General features: G+C 32.6%; 1 protein-coding gene across 2 annotated transcripts in view; it reads right to left on the bottom strand.

The window, feature by feature from the left end:
• The window catches only part of LOC137620700 (uncharacterized), a 561924-nt gene extending 550822 nt beyond the window's left edge, over positions 1-11102 (bottom strand). For both annotated transcript variants that reach the window (XM_068351052.1, XM_068351053.1), the window contains exon 1: positions 11097-11102. The gene's annotated coding sequence lies outside the window, so the exon portion shown is untranslated. The remainder of the gene's footprint in view (positions 1-11096) is intronic.
• Positions 11103-12791: the final 1689 nt, after the last annotated feature.

The following is a 12791-nucleotide window of genomic DNA, read 5'->3' as shown; positions in this document are numbered from 1 at the left end:
TCCTTTTAAAATTCCCTTTATGTTTTATTTACTTCTTTTGTTTATTTGCAAAATCAAATGTATTAATGGCCATTTATCTCAATGCCCTCAGTGTGTATGTTGATGGCATAACTATATAAGGGTCAAGACATTTTCAAAATATAACAAGTTAACGATATTGTTCAAAATCACGTCTTAACTAAGACTTATAAGGTAACTATGTAATATATTTGAATAGAAGTTGCGGCTTAATTTCACATATATGGAAGGCAGAAGACTATATTTTGTATTCCAGATGATGATTTTTTTTTTTTTTTTTTTTTTTTTTTTTTTTTTTTTTTTTTGAGAAGGGTATAAATCTATACTATGCATCGGGGTAATAATGGGGTAGACATTCTACATTATGACTAAACGAATATCTACTCTTGATCTATATTTACTCCTATGTTATATAGATATTTTTTTTAATCATAACAATAGCTAATATTGAAATCTTAAATCCATTCCTAATGAGGGGACCTGAAAAAATGTTTGGCTCCCTAACGCCAATGAAAGAGCCGAAAACATTAATCTTCCAGGCAAGTCTAAAACTGCATGAGGTTTTAGATAATACACTCTCACTTGAGCATACTCCATAACTATGTTTCCAATGTATATATGTGTGTATTTGTGTTTGTGTATAACCTTATTGGTATATAGTATATCTTTAAAACTGCAAGACCTGACATGCAGTAATCTGGCATATGAAAATACACAGCATGATTGCGAAATTGTTCGATGAGGCGTCAGCCAGTAATCTGAAACGGCTTGAAAAGATGGTAGAAAATACGTGGCATTTGTTTGTATTTAGTGTGTATGTATGCAATGGTAGTCAATAAATCTTTGAAAATGATTAATGTGAAAAGTAATGGTTCGTCATGATAAAATAAAACGTTACTTTATTCACTGTGAGTATACGTCTGTTTTGGATAATTAATAAAAGCATGCTCTTATGATACCTAGTATCTCACTGGACCTGCCTCAGGCTTAAAGTAGTATTCCCCCGGTTACAGTACAGATCATTTGGGTCTCCCCTTTTTGTGATTTGTTTGGGCTAATTCTTAAACATTTGAAATGGCATAAGGCTTCTAACTATTTATATATATATTTTTTTTTTTTTTTTTTTTTAACACAGCATCTGTATGTCTCCCACGTGCCACGTGTATACGTATGTTCCCTTACGAATACTCAGCTATCTCTGAAACTGTCCGGCCTTTCTGTCTTTCAAAAATACAAAACATTTTTTTTTACGCCAGTCAGCATTTGTGTCTTTATTAAGTGTTTGGTTCACTTAGGATACTCAGTAACTCCATAAGACTGGCTAAAGCGTCGTAAAGTATTCTTCTATTTAAAAATTCACAGCCTTTACTTTCCCATCGAGTGTTTATCATCTGAAACTGCCCAAGGTGTCATATTATAATCTGTCATTTGAAAACATATAGCATTTATACGTCCTATGTGAATCTGTGTGTTTATGAAGACACACAGAAAGCTTTAGGAAGTGCCTGAGGTATTAGGAAGTATTTTTGTCTCTAATGAATGTGTCTCGTTAGGAAAACACGGTAAATCTAGGAAGCTGCCTGAGGCTTCAGGTATAAGCCTGTCAGTTTACAATATACAGCTCTTGTGTCTGTATTGAGTATGTGTGTGACGAGATATTAGTTTAGAATCAAGAGAATTGTTTTATTGAGTGTATATTCTTTGGGATAATAATTTCATCTCCTTAACTGCCCGAGGTGTCATTTCTATTACTAGAAACTAGACAGAATTATATTCTCCATTGTCTCTAGGCGTGCCTTTGTTATAAAAATATAGGACGTTTAAAAGATATTTCTAAAGATGTCAATTAAGTATAACAGTATGAAAGGTAGAGTTATGAATAAGCCCGACGGAAATGGATTTTGTAAAGATAAATAATTACCTTTGAATCACTAGGAAAAACTTGTAAGGGCATGATAACGTTCCTGTTCTCCTTCTCAATGTGCATATTCATGAGATTTTGCATCTAATACAATTACATAAATATGTGATATATACATATACTATAACTCTCAGCTGACTTTTACTAGGTCCATATACCGTTCTTGGCTTATTCCTCTCTAGTCTACTGATTTGTAAACAAATACTAGCCTCTACCTTGCAAAAAAAAAAAAAAAAAAAAAAAAAAAAAAAAAAAAAAAAAAAGCAAATTCCTTCTGATGCTTCAGTCATCAAAGGGGAATAAATCCTGCTTTTATGTGTATGCACATTGACATGCTCACGAGCACAGACAGCACACATCACACACACACACACATATTACATTTATACTAAGATATATTTTTCCAAAACATAAATAAAGCAAGTGGTTTAGCTAAGCCTCGTCCATATTATCCTACCATTAATCATTTCCTGTTGAAGGTTTTTCTCCCCCATATCACCCTTGATGGTATTCATCCATCTCTTTTTCAGTCTTCCCCTTCAATTCACTTAGGGTTTTCCCATCCTCGCCTGCTATAGTCTCTCTCTCTCTCTCTCTCTCTCTCTCTCTCTCTCTCTCTCTCTCTCTCTCTCTCTCTCTCTCTCTCTCTCTCTCTCTCTCTGATTTATCCTTTCCCTGTCGGTTCATCTTTCACCTTTCTTTAATACTTCTTTCGACTGCACTGTCCTAATTACATATTCTTTGGTAATATCATCCTTACTCATTATCTCAGCTATATGAAGTATTTATAGTAGTCATTATTATTATTATTATTATTATTATTATTATTATTATTATTATTATTATTATTATTATTATTATTATTACTTGCTAAGCTGTAACCCTAATTTGAAAAGCAGGAAGTTGTCTTCTTTCAATCATAGTGAACTGCATTTAAGAACACGTTACTACGCTTCTTTTTTTTCATAAATCCCATCTGCCTCGAAATCTAAAATTCTCTCTCACTCTCGTCTTTGAGTCTAACATGAAAGTTTTTCTTTTGGTTATTTGCCGTTAGTAAAATAATATTCCATAATCTCCCTTTTCTAAATTCTTATTTCTTTTGGTGCTACTTTTCTCACCAATAGATTTTGCCTTGTATCGATTTTGTAACTGGAGGACTAGTGTTGGCATATAACGTGCTTCTAAAAAAGCCTCCTTTTCTTTGTTTCATAATAACATATGACATATATCGATAGTTTAAAATGCACATTGAAAATTATGTGCTGTATAAACTTAATAACTGTAAACTGATATCAATGATTTTATCCCAGGAAATGAAAGTGCAACAATATCCCCTCCTGACGTTGTCCCTTTTCCGCCTCTTTACAATTCTCTCTCAATTTCCCTCTTTGTGGGCCATGAACTTTATTGCTCGGTAGTTACTACGTCGTAAATCTTCCTTCTCTTTATGCAAAGTCAATGCTGATTTTCTCCACCGTTTATGTGGTTGTATGCCTTCGTCACAAAGTAAAAATATCACGTCCTTTTCTAATTGTTTTCTGTTGGATCACTTCACACACCTAACGAGCAAACTGCTGCTATTTATAACTGATTTTCTATACCTTTGCAAATTGTTCTAACTCTTTCCAAATGTTTTATACTCTTTTGATACTCCAGTTGACATTTACTGCACTTATAGATTGGGCCATATAGTGAGATCTACGTCTAGCTAGTTCATTATGCAACCCAATGTAATTATGTTCTTGATTGGCTCTTTGTCAATTACCAAATATACTGACAGATTAGAGATAAGGTAAGTTTGCTTTTATGTATTGTGAGCGAACGATTTCAACCTAGATTACATGAATTTAATATAGTTTGCTCGTACTAAGCTAATACATAGAATAATTGCACAAAACTAGATCATTAATGTTCCTCTAAACTTCATACATCCTATTCTTCTGTTCTCTTGGGCATCTTGGGCATGGAATCCTTTAGGCATATTATAGAAATACATCATTCGCATTTAGGCATTTGTGAACATTCAGCAAAAATACTGTTTATTTTCTAAAAGCTTTAACGAGTTAAGGATAAGTACAATAATTGTGTGGAATTTTAGTAGAACCTAAATCCTTTCTTAACGACTAAACTTACATATCACATATGAATAAACATCTTGAATAGTCGTTCTTATGTACAAAAAAAAAAAAAAAAAAAAAAAAAAAAAAGAGGATACATTTGTCCCTGTGATTGACATAAAATAGTTCGTTCCATAATTATATAGTCATTTCACGATAGGCAAATAAAAAAAAGTACTACTATAGAAAAAAAAAAATCCTAGAAAATTTTAAATTCTCCTAATTCTAGGTTACTGGAAAGGAAGTGTTGGTTACCATGGCAAAGAATCACCTACTGCAGACACCCAAAAACGTGATTCACTTAGAAAAATAAAATAAAAAATAAAAAAAATAAGATGGATCACTCTAGCAAAAAGGGATGAGTGAGAGAAAGAAGAGTCGGGGTCTCAAACGACCAGTAACTACCTTTCGAAGATCATCAAACTGATACGAAATTCAATTTATTTTTTGCCAAGAACAGAAGCCGATGTCTCCCAATCGTCCCTCCTCCATCCGACCCCTTTCAAAAGAAAGAAGGGGTGGAATGTCCACGGTTCTGACTCCTGTCATCCCTTTTCTTTCTTTTTGACGTTTGCCTCATCTCTTTCGTAGAAAAAATATATGAAAAGGTGTGAATCTAATAATCTCTTTGCTCCGAGAAAATGGTCGACAAAAACATGCCATAAAACAAAAGATAATCTATTTTTTCATGATTACGAGAGCATGTCTTGAAATATTCTTGTGTATCTGAAATTGCGGATACACGATACACAATGACCTTTAAAAGGGATAGTGTAACCAACTTTCCATTTGATAATTATCATCTTTATATACTTGCATCCATACATGATAGTAATCTCATTAACACACGTGGCTTTCATATGTTTACGTATTGAGAAACAAATGGATATTGTAATCGAATGATTATTCAAATTTATTTTTGAAAATGATATGTGCCTCAACTTGAGCCAGGATTCGAACCAATGACTCTGAGTCAAAACCTTGAATGAATAGTATTGTTATTTCCCCAAGGTCGAAACCAATCAAGGCAGTAGATTTTAAAAACTAAGCAATGAAGGAACCAAATCTTATTCTACATGTATTGTAAATATTCCTGTCAAGTTCAGGCACTTGTTCTCGAAAAACGCATATTCACCATGATAGCTAATTGCAAAGTCTATAGCATGGTTCTTTATGATTGCCACTGACGCATGTTTTGACATCATCATCATCTCCTCCTACGCCTGTTGAGACAAAGATATTTTTACCGATCCCCTTACACCGTGTTTCAGTTAGGGCTAAGATGTCCAAGCTATGTTTCATAAATTCCCTCTCCACTTGCTGTAACTTCACAATGTGATTCATTGTTCTTACATTCCAATTGCCAATTTTCAATTATTCTTTAGTATTTATAACTCGGAAGATTCTTAGCACCTCACTACACCAGGGAATGGGGGCCATTCTGCCATTTTGGCTCTCTATAGACTGGCTAAATCCATAGCGGATTCATTGGCTAAATTCATCAAAGGATAGCCAGTTCTTTGTGATGCTCAATGCCTATCTAAGTAAGGCAAGTGACCCCTGGCGGTCCATACTGATTTCAGTAAGATCATCCGCCAGGCATCGAGAGTAGAAGCCGAATAGACAGTTTGTCTACCACCTTGAAACCAATCCGTCACCCCGAATAGACAGTTTGTTTACCACCTTGAAACCAATCTGTCACCCCGAATAGACAGTTTATCTACCACCTTGAAACCAATCCGTCACCCCGAATAGACAGTTTGTCTACCACCTTGAAACCAATCCGTCACCCCGAATAGACAGTTTGTCTACCACCTTGAAACCAATCCGTCACCCCGAATAGACAGTTTGTCTACCACCTTGAAACCAATCCGTCACCCTGCTGCCAGTGACTTCATCGAGATTTAGGGGGGCATTTCCTCCATACCCAAAGTTATCGTTACTCCAACAAGTTGCTCATCTGTTTATATAACCGTTGGCATACATGGATCGCTAAGATATACATCCTAGCGCATACAGTACATATATACCCATTCCCCTTTTTGTTTCCTAGAAAGATTGGCACCAAAAAGGTGTTTTTACCACCGTTCTCTGTATTTCTAAAAGAAGCACTTGCTTTGAACATGTTCAGTGCTAATCATGTATAATTGGATTATCTGCCAACAGTGTCTGGCATTTCTTGGTGGTCATAAATCTAAGCACTGTCTGGGTCGGACATTACTAAAGCATTTTGATCTGTCGACTACTAATATCTATCTATCTATCTTATATATATATATATATATATATATATATATATATATATATATATATATATATATATATATATATATATATATATAAAAGTGTGTGTGTGTTTGTAAAAGCTAACCGTGTTTGCATCAGTAATATGCTAGTTTTCAAAAATTCAAGTCTCATCCTTCGGTATTTCTCGCAATTGTGAATCAAGAACCTCATTTCTTCTACCTTCCATATCATATTACGTTTCTACGTAATGAAGAACAGAGGTAATGAACAGTTCATTTAACTTTCATAGGGGGCTTTTCTAACTCCTTGGTGAATTCATTAACCTTTAGAAACTTCTCACATGTGATTATTTCTGGTTTTATGCCATTTAATATTATGTTATATTATATTTTGGGTTAGAAACTACATCGTAAAGGATAACTGGATATCTTTAAACAACATAATAGGCCATATTCGCCTTATAAGTGTCTATCTACCTGTAATTCCTGTTTAATCTCTTGGTTTAATGCACTGGAGTAGTTTAGTTAGAAATAAGATGCGAGAAGTAACGAATGTTATATCCACTTGGAAGTATGATATGATGCCCAGAAAGTGGGAGACTACTCTTTGTCGTCTCCGCATCGGTCACACTCGGTTGACATACGAATTTCTGCTTACTGGACAATACCAACCCTATTGTGACGACTGTTTGGTACCCGTGACAGTGGGGCATTTTTTGACCGAATGCCCCACTTATAGTAGCGAGCGAAATAGATATCAGTTTGAGGCTCGAGGTGAGGATGGCAGGTTCATCCTTGCCGAGATTCTTGGACATGGTGTATCTTACCATACTAGTGGTATTTTTAGCTTTATTTCAGAAGCAGGTCTTCTGAAAGCTATTTAGCTTTTAAAATAACCTCTTTGCTGTTAAGGTTTTAATTGAATATTCTGCTACTCTTTATTTACAGTAAACGATATCGGCGTCAAGGACCTTTGATGTCAGGATGCTAGAAAACCTTTAATCAATCAGTCAATCACTCCATTTGTACAGCTACAATTTTATGATGATATGCCAGGGGCATTTGCACCATTTGAGAGGATATATCTTCGTATGAATATCATCAATTTTCCTTTTCAATAAACAAAAGCATTTACAGGTTGTAATCTCTTTCTTTTCATGTAACTAAAACATTAATGATACTACTTGCTACGATAATGTTGCTACCATTGCTTCCCCAGCTGCGTTTTTCCTTCAAACATTTTTCAAAGTTTTTCGTCCAACATTTGGTAGAAAATACAAACATATAAACTTACAGCAAAAGCGATTTTGATCAACATATTCGGTGCTTAAAGGAACCTTTTCGGCAATTTCGTTTTAGTGTGATATTTTGGATATGATAATAAAGGGCCCATTGCGCCAGACGATACCAGTCGCTCTGTATGACTGAGGATCTTGCATCTGTCAGTAAAGGGAAGAGATGAAAGGCGAAATTCTGGTTATCTTTTTCTTCTCGGTAACAGTCACAGTCTGGTTAATGATTTTGATTGTAATCACTTGCACTGTAATTGCTTCACAAAGTGAATCCATCGTCTAATATAAAAGGTGATTTTATTTTCTAAAACAACATAGACCGTAGTGTAAGATACAGGATGACGTGATAAAATATAATTATATTTATGTTAAACTATAAAAAAAAAATCTTAAGGCTTAGAGGAAAAATCATTAATATCTAACGTAATAACAAATGAATTTCATGCAATATATTGAAAAACACATTCGAACAAGATCTAAGGACGCTTCGCATTACTGATAAGATAAAGAACCGTTCACACGGAAGAAGGGGAAAGAGAAAGGGGGAAAAAAAGAAGGAAAAAAAAACGATTATTAGCATGTGAGCTCACCATTAGCAGTCTCCGGAGCACTATTGACTGCCGTAATGAGAGAGTGGCCGCACCTGCAACTATCCACAAACTTACTCCCTCATTTTCTCTTCCTCCCAAGAAGCACATGCGACCTCGTAAGTACCAGCATCTTATCATCATTTTTTATATACGCAGAACAGAATATAAAATATAGTGATACATATACATTAATGCGTATTTTCTTTGTAGAAAATGTGGTTGATTTCTATTTTCGAATTTCCTTTTTAATTTACTCAAGTGCTTAATTATCCCGGTATTAAGTTGCTCAAGAGTTTTATGTGTCATCTGGAATATAAGGAAGTCATATTTTTACAGCAGCTTAACGTTATGTAAGAGTTTTCATGTCCAGACTTTTTTTTTTTTTTTTTTTTTTTTTTTACATGACTGGTTGCACATGATTCGAGTCACATACAATTGTGCATTGATTCAATGATCAGAAAACTAGCGGTTTCATTCTAATGATATGACTTTTATATAATGACTAGAAGAAAAAATAAAACAAAAAAGAAACAATTAAGTCTATTGTTCCTGCATTAGTGTTATTGTCTAATTACTTTAACAATGTATAATTTCTACCTTCAATTTTCATTGAACTCTGACAACTTTCCACTAAGGTACTAAGAAGATTTTTAGTATTCATTTCAATATTTAATCTTTCATATGCGTATGCATATGATTTACAAATATGACTTTGCTGCTATTAATTCCTTCTTCTTCTTATTCTTCTTCTTCTTCTACATCATTATCACTATTAATACCCGACTCGCAAATAATGACGGCTGAATATTTAGATAGATATACACATACACGCGCAACCCCCCCCCCCCCCATTCACCAGGGTATGACTAATCTCTCTTCCCGCTTCCCAAGAGATGGCATGAGCTCAATGTGACCGGAATATATATATATATATATATATATATATATATATATATATATATATATATATATATATATGTATATATATATATATACATATACATATATACAGTATACTGTATATATATATATATATATATATATATATATATATATATATATATATATATATATATATATATATATATAATGTGTGTGTTTGTGTGTGCAAAAAAGAAAGAACCACGGGAAAAATGAAAATACGAAAAATAAGATTAAGTCCTCACCAATTTCGTGATACTTATTCAGAGGACTGCTTTATTGAAAAAGATTTCTTTACACTTTATAGGGTACAGTAAACGTATGAACGTATATAGATTTATAGAACAATGAGGAACTCCCAATCCAGGTACCTGGGTTGTTATCAGATGTTTCCTGGGAGGAGGTCACCCCTCACTAGCCACGTGCCAGGGAGGGTCATTTCAGTTGACAGGTAAATTCGTTTGGGCTTCCAATATAATTTCTTTATATTAATGGAGGTTAGCCTTATCCATACAAATACATAAGCAAAATCAAATGTATATTTACATACATATCTATACATACACACACACACACACATATATATATATATATATATATATATATATATATATATATATATATATATATATATATATATATATATATATATTTACATTGACTTATACATACACATACAGGGACACATATACAGACACACACATACATATCTACACGTATCTCAATACATATAAATACAGTAAATACATAGACTTTCATGTACATGTTTGTACAAATGATTAACATGCATATACAGTTATGCACATATTACCTTATCAAGATGAACATATAATTACATACATATCAATACTTATATCTGACATAATATATAGTGTCAAAGCAATTATGTATACTTTATGAAATAATTGTACCTACTAGCGAATGCTAGCTTAGGTCTAAATATTAATTACATCATTTCCAGTACATTCAGTTCTACATTACGTGGTTAAAGTCTTTTTATATAGCTTGCAAATCTCTTTGCATATAAATGCATCGAGTTTGTACATTCCATGTCCAATATTAAAGTTGTTATCAAAGGTATCTTTTATGAAACTGGACTCTATGACGTTTCTTTCCAATAAATTATTTGAATGAACCAGTTTCTTTGCGCATGACCAATTAGTATTCTGATTTTTATCTCTAACGTGGGCTAAGCTTGCGTTATCATATTGAGCATATCTGACACTTTTATGTTGTTCAATTCTCTTTTCAAGGGCATTACCATTTTGACCAATATAGAATTTTTCGCATGAATTGCATGGAATACGATATACATATTTCTTGTTATATATATATATATATATATATATATATATATATATATATATATATATATATATATATATATATATATATATATATATATATTATATGTATATATATATGTGTTTGTGTGCGTGTATGTATGTATGCTTGTGTGTGTAGCAAGACACTTGCGCTTTATTATATAGAGTAGATTATCAATTTTCTGAGAGGTTTATTGTTGGTAAGAAAATGATTTACGAAAAAAGTAAAAAGTTGATAATTCTAAAAGAGCAAGCTCAAAGAAAACAGAACTTGTTAACCCGAATTTAAAGAGACTCTCCACAAGGTAAAGGTTAAGCTTGCTTTGCCGTAAGGACACGTTTTAATTATTATTTTTTTTGCGGGGAGATTGGGGACGGTAGAAGGGGAGGGATAAATTTAGGGGAGAAATTTTCTGAAAAACGTTATTAGCTCCTTTACATGCAACTGGTTGTAAGTTTTTTTAAAATATATGTTCGGGAAAAAACAGAAAAAAAAAGTTACTTTGAAGGATCTACTCTTGCTGTATAGATTGAAGTTCTTATAGTCCGCAATACTATTTTTTTTTCCTTTTTTATTAAGACATTACTGTTTTCTATGTAATGGATTGTTGTAAAGATTATATCTAGGTAATTTTTACAATACTCCATAGTATTCATACAATTTTTTATTACCGTTAGCTCCAAGCTTTTCCAATGATTTATGCAAACTAAACATTTAACTATTTTTTCTTTCAAGCAAACATAAAGCATTTTCGTATACCCCTGTATTAGTTTTAGTACTTAAATAATTATAATATATACATCATAAGAGATGGTCTGTAAATTATTCAGTGCCTATTTTCATCAATGTTTTATATATTTTCAACAATCTTAGTTTGATATGAAAAATTTATAAAAAAAAAAAAAAAAAAGATTACTCACCATTAGTATATTTTCGTCTACAGACTGATAATTTTTATCGTTACCAGTATTTAGTAATACAGTTGATTGTATCTGAAACTAAAAAGTAATACAAAAACCAAAGGAAAATTTATATTTTCCATAAACTTCTAACGTCATGTTCTTTGTACATGTGAGTTCCGCCGAGCATTAATACATGAGACACAGTATATATATATATATATATATATATATATATATATATATATATATATATATATATATATATATATATATATATATATATATATTCTTTACTTCTCTCTTATTTTATTTATTTTTTCATTTCCTTTCGTCACTGGGCTATTTTCCTTGATGGAGCCCTTGGGCCTATAGTATATATCCTGCTTTTCCAGCTAGATTAGTAGCTTAGCAAGTAATGGTAATAATGATAATAATAATAATACATAAATACAGTTTATATATATATATATATATATATATATATATATATATATATATATATATATATATATATATATATATATATATGCTTAGTAAGGTAATTAACTTGTTATGCTATTAAAAGTTGATGAATTGTCGACATATCTTTAATAATCATCGTTATCCTCTTAGAAGTGTTGCCGACAGCAGCGCCCCCGTCTCAATTCCACCTTGCACCCATTAGGACAAAACTACAATTCGTAATGAGGTATAAAGTAGTATTAGGCTGGAAGCCATTTTATGTCTCCATTCAAAGGATGTTCTCTTGCAACGTTTAATTCGCATTGCTTCATCGGTCGTAAGGGAAATGACTCACGCCTCATCCTTTGAGCTTATTGCGGTAAATTTGATTTATGTTCCTTTTTACGACGGCAATTTAGCGGATTATGAGAAAACTGATGTCTGCTTCTGATCTTGTTAAGGAGGCGGGATTTGGCTAATGCATAGGGAGTTAGCGCGCGCTCACTGAAATGTCGTCTTTTGTCTGATGATGCCATGTTATCTTTTGACGTGAGATTCTGAGGTGTAGCGGTTATTACATTTCACGTTTTCGTTGGTGGTTGCATTAGGCATTTTGTAACCATTTATTAAAACGACATAAGGAACAATCAAACTAGTTAAAATGTCTGTTTTAATACAAAATGCCATGTTATCTTTTGACGTGAGATTCTAAAGTGTAGTGGTTATTACATTTCACGTTTTCGTTGGTGGTTGCATAAGGCATTTTTTAACCATTTATTAAAAAGACATAAGGAACAATCAAACTAGTTAAACTGTCTGTTTTAATACAAGTATCCTTTTCTAATTCATTTACCTTAAAATGGATATAAATATCAATGCCATTAAAATGTTATTTTATCTGGGAACATTTTTACACGTATTAGTTCTACAACCGAATAAGGGGGGGGGGGATTAACAGAAAATTCTTATTAATTTGAAGATTCACTGTCATAATTTTATGGATTTACTCTAAAA

This window comes from Palaemon carinicauda, chromosome 27 (genome assembly GCF_036898095.1).
Source record: "Palaemon carinicauda isolate YSFRI2023 chromosome 27, ASM3689809v2, whole genome shotgun sequence".
Taxonomy (NCBI): domain Eukaryota; kingdom Metazoa; phylum Arthropoda; class Malacostraca; order Decapoda; family Palaemonidae; genus Palaemon; species Palaemon carinicauda.
The sequence above is the reverse complement of the archived record's forward strand: the minus strand, read 5'-3'. Positions and strand labels throughout refer to the sequence as shown.